The sequence below is a fragment of the Corapipo altera genome, unplaced genomic scaffold, assembly GCF_003945725.1.
Source record: "Corapipo altera isolate COAL_440 unplaced genomic scaffold, ASM394572v1 104b, whole genome shotgun sequence".
Taxonomy (NCBI): Eukaryota; Metazoa; Chordata; class Aves; order Passeriformes; family Pipridae; genus Corapipo; species Corapipo altera.
Window position 1 is genome coordinate 586,703 of NW_020885023.1, and position 18,152 is coordinate 604,854.

General features: G+C 43.2%; 1 long non-coding RNA gene across 2 annotated transcripts in view; it reads right to left on the reverse strand.

Annotated features, from left to right (window-relative positions):
- LOC113959132 overlaps positions 1–18,152 on the reverse strand; it is a 46,476-nt gene that overhangs the window by 27,818 nt on the left and 506 nt on the right. Inside the window, exon 2 of one of the 2 annotated variants that reach the window (XR_003531708.1) lies at positions 3,490–3,573. The exons of the other annotated variant lie outside the window; for it this stretch is intronic. This is a non-coding gene — a long non-coding RNA (uncharacterized LOC113959132). The remainder of the gene's footprint in view (positions 1–3,489; positions 3,574–18,152) is intronic. 2 annotated transcript variants of the gene reach the window in all.

An 18,152-nucleotide genomic window follows, 5' to 3' on the forward strand; every position in this document is an offset into this window, starting at 1 on the left:
AGAACACACTCGGCTGCAGTCTGAGTAATTTGCACTCGCCAGTGCCTCACCACCACAATTACCTTATCAAGAATGGAAAAAACTCCCCTTAATAGTTCTAGTGGAACACCCTTATATTCTCAATCACCAATTTACATGGGCTTTTTCCTTGGAACTAAGGCAGGAATTATTTTTACAACAGCATTCATGCATTCATGTATATTCTCTCTTCTTAATTATTAACTTTGCTGTAGTAAATAAAGGGTGTTTATGAATTCCATCAATCTCAACAAACCTTTTGCATTAAAGTACTGAATTAAGTTCTTCTAATGAAGAAGCAGTATTCACTTTTGCTTTATTTAAAGGAATTAAATGATAAATATAGTCCTCTGGATGCTCTTGTGCAGTTTCTTAAATTCAAAAGCCTGCCAGAAATTATGCCTGACTTACTAGCTGCTTCATTATAACAGCCTAAAGGATAGGAATGGACTGGAATAAACAGGAAGTTTAAAGAGCCCGCAGGCCCTTCAGCAAGACAGAGGCTTTCAGAGGTGGCAGCATCTCTGTTAGTTAACATGGTGCTCAGTATTCTGCTTTGCAATGTCTCTCTCTGTCAGGTTCTGTCCACCAAGCCAAACCCTTCAGCCATGTCTCCGAACGCTGCTCCCGCAGGCTCTGCTCACAGAAGTGCTACAACTGCTTTGGAGGGAAATGTAGAAATTCCATATTTACTTCCCTCAGCACAGTCTGATCCCAAGGCATCTCTCCCAGATATTTATAAATGGTATTGCTAAACAGGTATTGCCAGAGTTTCTTCTTCCAGCAGGGTTTCTTATTCTGATCTAGTTTGACCCTGTCAAGCAGTAGTTTTCCTGAAACAGGCATAGTCTCTTCTGTTTTCTAAATAATCAGCAATTTGTTGTTCATCTTGATTTAAGAAAGCCATGCCCTTTGAGTATGTGCTGCTGTAGGATCCCAAGGGCTCAGCACAAGCCACTGACAGAAGCCAGTGAATTATTCCAGTTAAGCAACATAAACAAGCTTTTGTTGATATAAACCAAAAATGACCATGCTCTCATTCTGAAAGAAACTGTGGTATTAGAAAGCATAGGTTTGACAAGACAAGCTAAAACCTACAGTCTTCATATTCCAGTAGGCCTATGCCATATTAATTATTTATCAAGATGTTTTCTTAAAGTAGTGTCTTTGTGCCTTTAATTTTCAATTCCCTTAATGCTAGGAGGATCTCTGCTGGCAACACATCAATTATTAATAGAGTTAAAACAATATTTGTTTTCCCCCAAATACATTTTTGAATGCTGTCCTCATACCAGTTAGGTTTTTCTGAAACTTTAATGAGGATCTCTGATTTCCTCCAGATTCATGGCTGAGACACAAGCTTGGCTGGGCCTTTGATTTGGCTGTCGGACCACATGTGGCATCACATCCTCACACTGCTCGTCCCACTGGGGCTGGGGGAGTGATCAAGCAAAACAGCTGTGATGAGGCAGGAGAAACAGCAGCACATCTGTAATTGGGAATTTCAGTTGCTGAGTTCAGAGGTTCTGTTATTCTAGTGACTATTCTGCATTTTTTTATTTCAGTAGCTGTCCCCAGGCTCAGCAGAGAGAGCCTGTGCTTCGCTCTGCTTGGAATACTTTTCTCCTAGCAAAGAAAACAACAGTGCAGTTCCTTTAATCTATGAGAGACCCATTTCAATTCAGCAAAAGGATACTTGAAACATCATGGGTTTAAGAATTTTATGCAATCTCAGCCACTTCTCTTTCTGTCAGGGAGCATATAAAAAATTAAAACCCCAAATACTTCTTATTGCTTTTCTAGGCCCTAATTACAAATACATTTTCACAAGGAGGAGTCAACTTAAGCCTAATATTGTTCAAAATCTCGTCATTTCCATACAGTCTTCACTTGATGTGGATTGGTAATTGGAGCTGTGGAATCAATTTTTCCCATACTGGAAACACCCAAATGAGTATGAAATGTGTTGCATTTGTTCCATGCACGTCTACAGTTCTGCATTTTGCTTGGAGTGGAATGATCATTCTGATGTATTTTTTATAACAGAGCAATGTTTCCTCAGACTTTGATGTTTCACGTATGGAGCTATTATAACCATTTGCCATTTAGGTGCATGATCCATGGCTAATCTCCAAAGCTTTGATGCATGCAGTAATTATTACTATTGATGTCATTGCACCATATTTAAAATGTGAATGTCTCATTGTAAGTCTACAGCTAGCAGAAGAGGAAGGCAACCAGTTCACATCAAGACTGGAAATTCCCTGTTGGTAAATGTCTGAAAGAGTGTAAGGTGACATTCCAGAGTGAGGCACTGACTGTGCTGTGGGCAAGGGCTCCAAGAGCAGGAGGGTGATGTGATGTGTGTGCTAGTCTCTGCATTGAGAACAGCTCTGGGAAATTGGGCACTGGGGTCTCCAGATGCCACATTCTGACAATCTGCTCTTGATGTTTGACCCTGAACTCAGCCATATGGCACGTTTCAGGCAACTCCTGCACCTAGGGCTCTGAGTAATTTTATTTGTGCCCTGTGTCACAGGCTTCCCACGGGGTCACAGCCTCCTTCGGGTATCACCCTGCTCGGGCGTGGGCTCCTCCCTGGGGCTGCAGGTGGATCTCCACACCCCTGTGGCCCTCCATGGGTTGCAGGGGCAGAGTTGCCTCACCATGGGCTTCACCAAGGAATCCCAGGGGAATCTCCACTCCAGGACCTGGAGCAGCTCCTGCCCCTCCTTCTGCACTGCCCTGGGTGCCTGCAGAGCTGTTCCTCTCACATATTCTCACTCCGCTCTTCTCTGCCTGCAATTTTCTCCGAGCACTAACTTTTTTCTTTCTTAAATATGTTATCCCAGAGGTGTTGGAGACATCACTGCTAGGCTTGGCCTTGGCCAGCAGCGGGTCCATCCTAGAGAGAGGTGGCATTGCCTCCACTGGGCACGGGGGAAGCTTCTGGTAGCTTCTCACAGAAGTTGCCCCTGTAGCCATGCCCTGCTACCAAAATCTGGACATGCAAACCCAGTCCAACAGTGTGCAATCGTGTTCTCTGGCATAACACCAGCAACACATTAACCCTGGCTCTATGTGCCTGACGTTTCCAGTGTCAGTCTTGGCTTTCTACCTATTCAGACTTAACCTGCAGGAAGTGGGATGAACAAGGCTTGCTCAGCACCTGTGGCACTCTCCCACTTAGTAGCACCCCAGGTCTCACTGTTTAAAGCACATAGTAGGAGGAAAAAATGAACAAACCTTGCCAAGAGGGAAGCAGCTGAAATACCCACAATGAAAATTCAGTGTTGAAAATGCTCTAAAATTATTTTCATTCTTTTCAGGTTTACATTGAATATCATTATTTTTATTACTAAACATTTGACTAAATTTTTAAAAGTGATTATAAAACTGAGAATAATGATGATATTGTGTTACCTTCCCCAAGGTGGGCATCAAAGGTAGAAAGTTGTGTATTTAACTCACGAGGCTACAGATGGGATGTAGGTACCCACACAGCTTCTGAAGTCCAAAATGGGACTCTGGAAACGATCCAGGTAACCCTGAACTCTAAAGGAGAGAGAAGAGAAAAGATTTCTGCTGTTGCTGCCCTGGTCACTCTGTCAACAAATCAATGAAAGAGCTCAATATCTACCACGAGAGCTTCAAATGCCGCATCATTTCGTCATCCTCAACAAGTTATTAGGCAGCTTCCCTACCCTTGATTTCAGTTCCAGAGAAAAAGAAACTTCTTCTAAACACTTTGACAACACATTGGCAGAATAGGTTGTGCATAAGATCACCATAACACCTTATTTCTTGCCAGCCTACAGAGATGGTGGAAAATCTGTGGAGAAGTGACTGTGCATCCTAGACAGCAACAACTACAGCCAGTGCTCAGCAAAGTCACAGAGAAAATGGAGAAGGATGAAATGCCATGCATGGAAAACTGCAGCTACCTTTTGTTACCACCTGAGGCTTTTCATTTTGCTGTGCAATCACTATTACACATGCAGTGGCTCCTAGCACTGTTAGACCACTGCTTTCTGTAGCCAAACACTGTACACATACACATACACGTTGTCTGTACCACCAGATATCCCACTGGATATATTTCTTCTGATAATCAAAGAAGAAAACAGCAGCTTGTAGAGCAGAAAAGCAGAGCTTGTGATAGAGCAGCAGTGAGACCTTCACCACCTTACCACGCCTGAGTGGTGCTTGTAAAACTGCCCCTGCATCATACCTCCAGACAGACTTCTCCTTATTTTTCCCAGAGAGGCCAGAAAATATCTCAGGGCTAGGTTCCCAACAGCTCTCCTCAAGCAGGTCAGGAATGAGACACCAGTACCCTTTTTGTCTACTCAGTCCTCCCTCCTTTTCTGTCCAGGATCTTTTTGGCCAACAAACTACTTAGAAGAGAGTTACATTCTGGGCAACTTTAGGAATAAGGAGCAGTCCCAACTTCTTGCAGCAAAGTACCAGAGTTGCTTATCATGCGGATACACAGAAGAAATACCTGTACAGTATATAAATCACCCGTCATCATCCTCCCCAGAAAACTCATTATTGTAATGGTCTAATAATTGTGATAACCAGTGGCATTACTCCTACTAACATTAATTCTGATTAGTTCATCTGGTATTAATTTGGATGCCACAATTATTTGCATGTGATTTTCCAGGCTTCTTGTGTGCTTAAGCCCATCCTGTTTTCTGCTTCAACGAAAAAGCTGTTCATTCATCACCTGTAAGACAGTCAGGCTCCGCAGTCCCAGGATTTGAACCTAAACAATCCCTTCCTTACATTTCCCAGTGTCTTCCTCTTAGTGAAAAATTTACTTCATACCCCACCACCGTGGAAGCTCCTTGGTGTAAGGGATCTGTGTCTTCATTCTGTTATTTTGTGCACATTCCACAGAGCTGAGTTCAGCAACAGTGCTCAACAGGTAACAACAACCTGTTCACAATGCTGGAGTCACAAAGGGCATCCGATATGTAGAGTCAGTCTTTTAAAGGGAGGGTGGCGCTGGGGTTTCCTACACCTGCTCTTCCCCAGACAGTGGCAGTGGCGGTGCTCTCGGCACATCTGCTGCTGAGAGGCAAATTCTCCTGCAGGAATAAGAGTAGGGATTACTCTACTCATCACAGAGCCAAGAGTTTTACTATCAATTCCTTCAGTGCTCTTTTACATTTCACTAGCTCTGCCTTAGATATGGCTGGAATGTAAAGCAGAACTCCGGGCAAGGAGCATCAGCTAACCTATGCTGCCCTCCTCAGGAGCCGAGCACAGCCTGCGCGGGGAATGAGGGGCTGCTTTGCATGAGCAGGTGCATCAAGAACCTCATTTTAACAAAGATAAAGAGCTTCTCAAAAGGAAGGGCCTTTTCTATGACACAAAAAGAACTCATCTTCAGCTGAGACTCAAGGAAGAAGAATCAGTCTTTCTTTCAGGACAAACATGCGCTCAGGAGATGCAAAGGGAGACAGAAGAGCAGAGCAGCAGTGGCAGCAGCTACACCCACTGCGTACATCTAGGGGAGCAAACAGCTGGACGGACATTAAGGGTAGCAAACCCATACTCCCTCCTTCACATCCTAATGCAGTGGACAGGACACGCACAGGGACTCCCCAAGAGCACACCCATCACACTCACACCACAGTGAGCTCCCGGCTCGATCACAGTCACAGAATCAAAACACTGGCACCGTCCTATTGAGGTAGAGAACTTTGTAGCTCAGGAAGCAAAGCATCCAGAGACAAAGCAGTTGGTCCACCCAGTGACAGGAATATGTTTCTGAGAACCAAAAGGGGCTTGTCCAGTCATAAACTCCTGAAGCAGTTGTGGAAAAGGGGCAAGTATCAAACAACAGGGAGACAGCAATCAAAATACAAACATCAATGGATCACCTGAAGTGGGAACAAGGAGGGGTTTAGTGTTACATCAGTATGGGGAAAAAACAGAAAGTAATTGAGAGAATTTCAACTAGTTATGTTTCATTAAAGAGCTAGAATTCAGCACAATGAGGCTGCATTTGAAAGGTGCTGCTCCATCTGCGGAGGTCATGGTGTGCCAGGAGTGCTGTTGCAGTAAAGGGCCTTTAGCCTCTTCCCATGGCACAAGAGGAAAAAGTTAGACCCATCATATCCAAAGCAGCTATCTGGAGGCAAGCTGTGGAGCATTTCAGAAATTGTGTGTTTATAGTCCAATGATATTTAATTCCTTTGCTCTCATCTGCCACCCAGGGACATCTTTGCTTTTATTTATCACCAAAGTCTATCCTCATTCCAGCCCACAGAGGCTGATGAATGATGTTTATTTGTCATTCCAGAGGATCATTACTTATGTTGAACCCATTTGTCCCTAACAGAGATGTAAGATGTAGTTCCCGAGGAATTCAGAGGTTATTTAAAGTTCTTTTCCAATATTCAATTTGCTTTTTATTTATTTAGGGAGCTATTTCAGCAAGAACCTTGCTGTTGAGAGGCACCCTGACTTGTTACCAGCACTGGCCTCAAAGGTGGCCAGAAGCTGGGGCAGGCGGCAACATTACAGATTAAAGTAGTAATTACAACAAAGAATACAACATTAAATAAAAGCAAAAGTAGCAAAGGCAAGGAAGAAAGAGGAAACATAAAGTGAAAAAATACACCGGTGCTTAGGATAATCACAGTGCAGGAAGAGGAGTGGGCTTCTGAGCAAGCACTTCCCAGCAAGACACCACTCACTTGAGTGTAGCTCTCCCCCCATGTGCTGTGACTGTGAGGCTGCCAGCCTGGCTGGCATGTCACCTCTCCAGAAGCCATCAACCAGGCCTGCTCTGCTGGCAGGATGGCTCTGGACCACTGTTCAGCAGAAGGGCCTGCCCAGCTGCAGCAGAGCATGGGGATGGTCCCTCCCAGCAGCAGACTCGAGGTCCTGACTCTGCCCGACTCCGCTCTGCTGCAAACACACTGTGCAGCCCTGGGCAAGCCTGCTCACCTTCTCTTCAGTCAGAGGCGCTGGTGACAATGACACTTCTCACCATCTCACAAGAAACTGATAGATTTGGGACGGTCTGAAGCTGCTCTGAGCCTGCCCGACAGAAGAGACTGAACAGTCTTGCCAGCCGGCATTCGCAGCCCCCTCCCACACAGGTCGTAGCAGACGCGCAGCGAGGAAAGGGGCAGGTACCAGGGGCTGAGCAGCCTCACTGCATGGAGCTCCTCTGGGAATAAGGCTCCTTGCGAGTAAGAACTAGCCAGGTCCCTATGCATAGCACCACGTTGCCAACCAGAAACTCTGTGGCACTTCTTGGCAGCACCAAAACCCCTGCATTCTCCTTAACTGTAAGGACTTTTTAATGAGCATTAAGAGAGTACGTCCATGCCCCAAACACAAGGCAGCTGCTAATTATTCCCACTGCTGTTAGTTTCCTCTGGTCTCGCTCTCTGATCATTTAATGGGAAGTAGATTATGAAATAATTGAATGTTGGAACCTGCAGAACCCCCACTCCAGCAGGGGATACACATTATTTACCCATAAAAAATATTCGATACACATTATTTACCCATAAAAAATATTCCAAGGGTTATTACCATGTAAACTGTGATTAATTAAATTCACAGGAGTTATTTCTGCGGCATGTAAATGGGAAGATTCCTGCAGAGGAAAAGCTGGGGAGCTGGCTCCATCCTGACAGCAGCACAGCCATGCAGTGAGACAAAGCCCTGAACTCACCCCCATGACTTTTGTGCTATAAAGTGAGCAACTGAGCATGCAAAGCAGTGGGCAAGGTGGAAACTGGAGCGAGTCTGCTTAACCGATCCAAATTTCCATCTAGAAAGGCCACAGCCTCCCAACCATATGGGTTTCTCCATCCTAGAGGCTGCCAGCCCCTTGCATGGGCGTTAAGTGCATGGTCTTAGATCACCATCCACTGCACAGAAGCCTCAATAAACATTCTCAACTGATCATCTAAGAGAGAACTCAGAAGGATCCTAGATGCTGACTGAACCTCTTCTTCCTCCACCCCAATCAATCAACAACACATCACTGGATGAGGGCCTGACCTGCCTATCTGTGACATCCACACAACACGGCACTTGCCTCCCAACTTTAGACCTGACATCCACTGCTGGCAACACTGCAACACTTCCACTGCAAGAACTGAACACACCACAGCCTAGGGTTGCATTTATTTCTGATGAGCCAGAGGCAAATTTTAGATCTAAATAAAGCCACAGTAAAAACTACTGGACCTAAGTGTAAAACTACTTCATACATAGCTTCTTTCCTAAAATGTGTCAAATTTAGGATAACATAGACATATAAGAGCAGCCACATAACTTCAATTCTAAAGGCCATTTAGCTCAATATTCTGCTTCTGGCAACAGGCAGGAGAAGAATGTAGAGAAGATGATAAGAAATAGAAAAGCATGTAGCAGCATGTCTCCAGCCTCCAGTAATGCACACACAGTTTGGAAAATTCCTGAGTCAGAACAGAGTGGGTCTTTGGCGTTTAATATTCACAGATGGATTTCACTTCCACAATTTTTGCTTTAATTTTCAGAAACTTTCAGCACCTACAACATCCTGACACAAGGAGTTCCACAGCTCCAGTATGCACAGTATGAATAAGCATGTCCCTTTTTCTTTTTTGTTTTGACATTTGTATTGTCATGTCCTTCCTTCCACCACCAGCTCCTTCATTAACAATTATTCCTTTCTCATCCTTCCTATTCTACATCATTTTATACACATATATTCCAATTAATTGTCTCTTCTCCAAGGCAAAGCACTCCTCATAAAGAAGCCATTCCAGATCTTCTGTCATCTTCGTCTGTCTTGGCTAACATTTTCTAGTTCAATTCTTTGCTTTCTGAAGTGGGGAAACAGCACTGCATAGAGTATTCAAGGTGCACAACACTGGGAATTTAGGTAATGACATAATCCTGTTACCTGTTTTATACCTTCGCTAAGAACTCCCAACACATTACTTACCTTTATGACTCAGTGCTATGCCAGCTTTTCCATATAAGTATTTATTTCAATCCCAGATCTCATTCATTACTTAACAATCACCTCTGTACTCATGATTGTATACACAAAATTACGATTATTCCTCCTTCTGCTCATCACTTTCTAGTTCTCTAGACTGGATTACAGCAGGTATGGCAAAAATCCCTCACTGAGCATCCTTTGTGGCAAATGAATCCACGAGAGACAGATTTTGTGCAGGCAGAACTCACTTGTAACTGTATTACTCCATTTATATACAGAATAAGAGTCCAAGCTATCAAGCCAGGCCAGGTGTTTCTTATCTGCACACATACCAAAAAGACACTCCCATGTCTGCCTTTAGCCACAAAGAACAATCACGCTTCAAGTGGCCTTCCAGCTTGACCTTGCGATTCTTTTCACACACACACTAATCTTAGCTCTGGCTCGCTCAGGACCACAATATTTTTGCTTTAATATTTTCTTCCTCTGTCATCCAGGTAGCTGGTGTTGTCTTGTTTAGCTGCAATCAGGTCAGTCAGTCATAGCACAGGACAGCCTGGAGAGGTGCCCCACTCCTCTCTGCAGAGGTAGCAGGAAGGCCAGAGGTGGTGCAATAAGGGAAGGTGAGCACTTGCATCCCACTTGCATGATGGTGCTGCTCCTCTGAGGGCACAGGAAAGATCCCTGGCTCCAGGGTGCCAGCCTTCAGCTCTGCATTGGCAATGGGCTTTTCATCTGTGCCCACTTATACCTCCTGATATCCCTGCCACAGGGATTCCTAAAACCAGCTTCAAACCCAGGTGTTTTGTTCCACACTGAGAACAGTGGCACAGGTGCAGCAGACATCAGAGTGAAACAGTCTGTGACTTGGGAGCCATTTGTCACAGAGTTTGTTTAGTTTCTCAGAGTGAAGATAACAGCAGAATACAGGATTCATCACTTTAAATTCTATACAGTGACAAACTAGCAAGTGCATTTAACAACCAAAATACACTTCACAGCCAGTAATGGATACTGTTAAAGTGTAACCTCATACTTGGATTATCAAAGGCAGAGTCTATCAATTTTTGTTTTTGTATTAAATTTGTTTTTTCCATCTGCTGAAAGTGGTTCTTTGTGATTTCACAGGGCATTACACTTTATGTCTCTCATTTGCTGCACCCAAAGGAATTTCATTCTGCTACATTAAAAAATACCTTGCTACACTAGCTAAGCTTTTAACTTTCCTGAAAGCGCTGTTCCGTGTCTATCTCCATCCCAGCGGTTACCTTCTTTGAATGTATAATTTATACATATATACATAAAAGTATAGTGTAATTCACATGTCATACTGCCTTTGTCACAATGAGGATTTTGTCTCCGTCCCTTTGTGCCAAATCCATGGTCACCAGCCCAGCTTCTGCCACATGTGTCTGAAAGGGACATGCCTGATCTCCGAAGCGCACACGGATCTGTAGCTTTTGATTTTCTCTGCAGTACACACAGCTGGAGAAAGGGGAAACTACATTGCAGCTCCTTTTGCTGGGGATATCCCACAATGCACACTGCACACACAGACAGTGCCTTCTCTCCTGAGAGTCTCGCTGTTTCATTTTACGGTAATGTACGGTAATTCCAGCTGGGTATTCCCATGCCAAGGCATGACTACTTCTTAGCAGAGGATCACTCCAATCATGTCACCACGACTACCATCTACTACAAGTGCCATCACAAAACCCACTTCCAAGTGCATCTTCTATCCTTCCTTAAAAGCCATGCCAACCAAACATCTGCAACTTTGCCTCAGCAGTAAGCCTGGTTTCCAATTTGTCCCAGGGTCTCATTGCCCCCAGCTCCCTGCATGCTTGCCCTTCCTGTTATTTTCACTATACTGCTTCAGGTCAGATCTCAATATGTATTACAAAGGATTTTGCTACAAATTAAGTTTGGGAAAGGTTTAGTATATTGCTGAATCTAAGCTTCCTACTAGGTCTTTCCCAGCAGCACTGTTGCTTTACAAAGCTGTTAAAGGAACTGATGGTAGCTTGGCAGGTGACTTGAACCTGCTGTGCAGCACACATTGGCAAAAATATCTGCTCTAGGTGAACCTGCTTTAGCAGGGCACTGAACTAGATGATCTGCAGAGGCCCCTTCCAACCTTAGCCATCCTGGGATTCCGTGAAAAGCAAAGAGGGTCTAGGTCCTGCACCACCTTTTCAGAGCAGCAGTGTTGTCCACAGTTCCCAAACACAAGCTATGTGTAAAGCATGGCTGGGTGACTTCTTGGGAAATGTAGCCCACTCCCACAGTGATGTGTATTACATTCATTTTAAAATCATTATGGAGAGAACTTCCAGGACAGAGGAAGCTGCAGAGCATTTTCATGGAGTGTTACAACATGAAGGGATGCAGAGCGCATGCTGCTTCCTTTATCCTCACTGCAATGACCCTGAAAGTTCTCTTCCCCAAGAGCTCCACCCTGCTTGAACTGAAGAGCTGCTCACAAACCAAGGGAGGATGTTCCTTCTCAGAATGCAGATGAAAATACACCCATTTCAATTAATTCTCCTCACCATGGCAAGTCACTGCTCCTTTCCAGAGCACAGTGGGAGCATGGCCTGATGTTGCAGGATGCCAAGACCTCCCGCCCTGGCCAGACTCCCTACATGCTCTGTGAGGAGCTTTGCTACCACTGGCACCAGGCAAGGTGGGTATGCAGCTGCTCAAGAAAAGTCAAACCCAGAATTCCACTCTATGTCAAGTGCAACATCCTGGAACAAGTCAGGAGGAGCCAGCAGAGCAGCAGGGGCTTCTGCCACTGCAGCAAGTGCACACGTACCATCCACCCACCTGCGTGGGAAAGCAAAACCCCTCTCCAGTCCAAGGAGGGCAGAGACCAAGATTCACAAGAGCCCCTGATTCCTGCTGGGCACACGGAGCAACAGAGTGCCACTTTCGATTTTCTGCAACAATTCAAGCAGGGAGACCAAGCTACATAGCACAGAGAGAAGCTGGGCATCGCAGACAAAACTGAGACATCTGAGCTTGATGTGTTTCTCTCCTGCATTTTCTTACAACCTCCAATATTATAGTGACGCACAACACCAGAGAATATAATTGCTGTAGTGATTACTTACAGCCATTACATTAAGCTTTAAAATGCTCCTTTCAAATTGAACAATGTTTTTTCAAAGTCAACAGCTGGTTCACAGCTTGAAAGCAACAGTTAAGATAAATTAAATAAAAAGGGTAATAAAATCACAGACTAAATTTAATTTTTGAAGCCCGTGCAAACTCCAACAAAGACTTTACAATATCTTTTAAAAACATACACAGAAACAAAAGGCAATACAACTAGCAATTATTCTGTGGTCATTAATAAGAATGTGATGTATGAACACAAATAACTGTGTACATTTCTAGATATACTTAAAACAGAGCACAAAACAAATTCATGCAGTATTTATAGCCCTAGTCTGGGGGATAAATCAAACAGAAGTTTCAAATGAGATTTTTAAATCTTGGGAGGAAGAAAAAAAATGTTTACATATATGTATATGTATATATATACACACACATACATAAACTTCCTCTTAAGGTACACACATGTACATAAAGTGTGGTTAATGAAAATGACACATTCCTACCCTTAGGATAAAATGGGGATCTGGTGTGTGCTCAAGATCAGTACAATGCCAGGACCCTGCATCAGCTCTTGCTTACGTTTCCAGAGTGTACAGCATCAGCTAAATGCTAAAAGACTTTTCTCTGGCCTGGCCCTCTGTTTGCCATTGGGAGAACACTGTTCACAATTCCAATGGCCTCCGCCTGGCTGGCAATGAAGTGCCAAAGCTGCACATCCATTCGGAAGAGGCAGAGAAACAGAAAGGACCCATGCCCTGGCTTCCTTCCACACTCCTGTCAGGAAGCTTTCTACCTGCAGCAGTGTTCCAAACAGGTCAAGTATAAGCCAGCCATCTCTGAACCTCAGACCTTCGGGCTGCCGAAGAGTTGTTTGGCATTTTACATCCTATGGCACCCAAATAAGAAAATGATGCAAGTATCAGGAATACATATTCCACCTTCTTCATCACAGCTGGGCTTTTTGCCATATGAGAAAGGCTGTTCTTCAGTGTTCATCAGCAAAAAGAAATATCCCATATCAGTTTTCCTAGTAAATCTTTCCAGTAGGCAGACAGATCTGATGTCACAGTTTTACAGCATATGTGTATGTAACATGTATGAGACAGGCATTTTGAAGCAGACAGGTATATTCTCCCATTGACACACCATTTCCCTTCCTTCCTTCCTCTCTGTTTGTCCCTTGCAAACACAACAGGGACCATGACAGAAAGAAGAGATTAGCCAACCACTTGCTCTAGGAACCTCTAGGACTATGTACTATGAATGTTCCTCTCTTAGATTCTTAAGCACTTTAGATTTGTACATAAATTAGGCCTGTGAGTTAATTACTGTTGTGCTATAGTAAATTCTATATGAATCTTTTGTTAAATTGTTTAACTTAAGCTATCAATTAAGTGCTGTTAAAATTCTAGGCCTAAACTGTTTGTCAAGTCCAGGCTCAGTATAGCAAGGAACTTGTGACTCACCAGGAGGGTCTTCCTTAGTCCTTTTTATCCTTATCCTTTCCTACCCTTACCCTTCACCCCCTCCTCCTGCTCCAGCCTCCACATAGATAATTTTTGAGTTGATGATGGTTTTAGACTGATTGATTTTAGATTTTAGTTTGCTTTTTCTCTGTGTGCTTTAATAAAGTAGTAGAGTTAACCCTGCCAAACTTTGTTGTGTTTTCACTTTTATATTAAACATACTTTTGTCAATACCTTTGCCAGTGATTCTTTAAGTGACCTCGAAACACTCATTCATGAGAGTTGTAAAGATTTTGTGTTTCCTTTAATGTTGAAGGAGCTGTCTGAACGATTGCAAATATAAAGGAAATCTGCAAATATGCAAATATGAAGGAGATTCAAGTTGATAAAAGAAAAAGGAAAAAACTATTTTTAAAATAGTCTTACACAATTTGCATCCCACGAAGGTAACTAAGGCTACATGTGTAAGCAATACTGACTGTCTCAGTTGCACCTCAGCACTGACACGTCACAGATGGATGTTACATAATGTGTTTGTAAAACAGGCATTTTCCAGTGATTTTTGAAAGTAGAACTGGATGTGCTGATGTAGCTTGCTCCAGAAAGAACACTGTGTGTCCTATACCCACTGCAATGAGAAGAATTCCAAAGTGCCATGCAAAATGTCACCTGATCTCACTTAAAGTTATTTCATCTAGTAATATCAGAGAAATTACAACAATATGTTGTTCTACATTAAAGTACATGACAGTGTTATCTGTGAGACCTGGCAGCTGCCACTTTTGGCCGAGCAGATGGCAGTGATAAAAACACAATGCAGGGAACAGGTTGTTAAAGACATATCCGTCATTACACTGTCACTGCACAATTACACTCAGCTCCAAGATACCATCAAAATGCATGGCTGTGGCGCTCTCAAGCAGGAAGATCTTGCTTATGTGAGGAAAATTATGTATAACAATTAATTCTGTACATATTATTAATAAGATTCATTCATCTCCTGTTCAGAGGAGCAGAAAAAGCAGCCAGGAAAGACATCCAAAGTCTTTAAAGTCTTATGTGTTTGCACTTCTGTTCTTGCAGAAGGGAGACAACCATTCATCCCCTGTAAAGGAAAATCAGAGTCAGCCATCGCTTTCATAGCAGTAGTCAATTTATATTCCCATTTAAGGGCCAGAGGGCATGTTAGCTCCCATTTTCACTTTTTTAGCTTTTTTTTGCAGGGTGGGGTGGTGGGGCATAGGGGAGATATTAAATGAGTATATTGCTCATGGAACATACCAGCCAACCACTCCTGGAAGCAGAAACAGGCTAAGGCACAGGTGGCAGGGCAGCAGCAGCACCAGCCTGTGCCCCCTCCATCCCTGCCCGTGGCCACTGCCAACACTGACAGGCACTTCTCTGCTGCTGCCATGACCAGTGAAGGCATACACCCAGGCATTCAGAAAGCCCAGGAAACAAGAAAACAGACCACCTCCCTTGTTCCAGAATCACAGAATGGTTCAGGTTGGAAGGGACCACAAGTGGATCCTCTGGTCCAACCTCCCTGCTCAAGCAAGGTCATCCTAGAGCACGTGGCACAGGACTGTGTCCCAACAGTTCTGGAATACCTCTAGTGAGGGACACTCCACACCCTCTCTGTGCAGCCTGTTCAGTGCATGGTCACTGCGCAGGAAAGAAGTTCTTCCTGATGTTCAGGTGGGACTTCCTGTGCATCAGTTTGTGCCCACTGCCTCTTGTCCTATTGTTGGGCACCACTGAGAAGAGCCTGACTCCATCTTCTTGGCATCCTCCCTTTAGAGGGCATGCTAATTCCAAAGTGCCAGGCTGCCAAAAGGGACATGGCATTCCTGAAGAGCTGAGCAGCATCCTGAAGCCCTGAGGAGAAAGAATACCTTCAGTGTTACTGCTGTGCTCCTGCAGTGAGTGTCCAAGAAATGACTCAGTGTAAGTACAGACCTTATAAGGGTAGCAAGGAGGACCTGGTCACAGCACACCTGGGACGTGAGACAATCTATCAGAGGCCACTGAAGAAGCCCCCAGAGAGCTGCTGTGCCTGTGCACTGCTGACACTCAACGAGCAAGCAGAGATGCTGGAACCAGACCCAGGGTGCTCGGGAATGCTGGACCGTGATGTGGCACTGGAGACAGTTTCATCTTCAATAAAAACTCCAGACAAAGCAACCTACCTGACACAATTTTGCCCATAAGCAGCGCAAGCAATTTACACATCCTGACTTGGGTTTATATATTTGGGGCATCTGCTTAGTTTTTATTACTTCTGGCCTCAGCTCTCACATTCCTTCACAGATCAAATAACTGCTTTCCCTATTTGCTAATTTCAGCAGCTGGTTATTACTCACCAGACTCCTGCTATACTCGCCTGGGGAAGAATCATAAATAAATGTGTAAGAGCAAGCAGATGCTGTCATTTTAAAAATGGGATCCACCCAGTAAAAACGTTCTTCTTTGGACTCAAGTGGTGAATCACTGAGCATGCGTCTTGATGTCATTTTAATAAAATCCAAAACCAATCAAAGGACTTTGTTCATTCATTCCAATTAGTAAATGAGGAAAGAGTGCTATAAAGGAGAATATTGCTACAAATAAGAAATTAAATTCTGAACAGGCCAAACATCTATTCTTTCCAATGAAGACAAAGGCAAGATAAGACACAGAGCATTTTTTTTTAAATATCTGGTAAAACTAATCACTTTTCCACCACTGGCAGACAAGGTAACATCAACAAGGTAACATCAACAAGGTAACATCAACTGTGGGTCAGGGAATCTATGACTGTAAACAGAAGAGAGAAATACAGATGGTTTATCAGACTTTATTATCTCCCTTAATTGTGTGCCTGTTTGTTTGGGGGTTTTTTAATAGGTAATTTCTTTCTGCATGTCAGTGCTAGGAGAAAGTGAGCTGCCTGGAGCATATTTAAAAAATAAACAGAATATAAGAGAGAAGAAAAAGTGCTCTGCTGACTAAAACCCAGGAAGCAGCAGAGAAAACCTCGGTACCAACTTTTCTTCTGTGTTTTAAAAGGGACACCTTTCTGCAAGGTAAGGCAATTTGGCTTCCACAGTCTTAAAAAAAAATTACTTTTGATGAAAATAGCACAAGCTTCAGTGATGGTGGCATAATCCACAGAACTCTTTTATGTCAATTCCTGCAGGTTAAAGAGATGACAATAATCTTTGTTCCTTGGCAGCAGGAATTAAATTCTCTCTTGTTGACTTAAAATGGAAATGTCTAGCACTGGAATCGTCCACTTTGTTGGTCAGACAGCTGACACAAAATCTCTGCAGTAGTTCACAGGTATTTCAAAACTAGCACATATTACTGCGAGGTTAACTGCTCTGAGAGCAAAACTTCCCAATTCAGCATTTGCAAATCTGTTGGGTTTTTTCCCAATAATTTCAACCAAGTTGCTACAATGCAACTTTATGAGTTCCTAGAGGATTTTCCTCCTAAAGGCCAAACACAATACAAGACTCAATACACACCTTAAGACCAGTCTTCATTACCTCAGTAGATATACAGCCCTTTCAAGACTATTGATGCTGTGTCAACATTCAAACCACTGTACCAAAATCTGACTAGAAATAATTGTCTTCCAGTGTAAGCTCAAAGAGAAACACTAAGCCTCCCTGAATACCCAAAACCTAAAATCTACTTCCATTTGGCTCTTCACCTACAGTAAAACTGATAAAGCTCATCGTGGCCTCAATGCCTCACCTCTGTACTGGAGGTTACATGTTCAGAACTTGGTGTTATTTTAAATACCAGAAAGAAAATCCTAATCTTCAAAGCACAAGTTGTGAAAATATAACTAACATTTAAACTAGGAAAATTATTATTTGATGAGAATTGTATCAAGCACCTTAAATACAAATAAAAGTTAATATAAATTGCAATAAAAACTTGACAGTCCATAAGCACAAGACTAGAACACTTGCTAGCATCATTAAGTTACAAATACTGAACACGGGGTCTAACAAATTCTCCTTGCCAGTTACATACTTTCTCCTGCAGTAGCATATATTAACATTTAGTAGTCAAGGAGGAGAAAATTCTGAATGAAGGTGCTAAAATCACACTGTCACAGGAGGAATTTACGGTGCCAAGAGAAAGGCAGTCAGAAGACAGGGAACAGATGGGCCAGCATGATAAGCAATGCACAAGTCTGAAGTGTGAGAGCAGAAGTGATCCTTCCGAGGGAACAGCTGGGGAGAGCCACTAGCAGCAGCAGCAGCAGGAGGACTCACACCATTTTTAATTTTTTTTTTTTTTTTTGAAAGCACTAGTGACTAAGCATGTACAAAGAAGAGTGAGAGTCTCAGTACAAAAAGTGATGATTTAACTTTCTCTGTAAATGTAGGATTTTGCATCAGGTCTGAAGATTTCAAGCCTGGCCAAGTAACACTTTTTCATGAGCTACGAATTCCTCATTTGCTGTTATAATGATTTAGACTTTGGTTCACCATGTTAAGACATTCCTCAGTTGCCGAATTTTAAGTAAAATACTTTTTGGTTTTGCAGTCAAGTATTAAGTCCTGAGAACATGTCAGGGC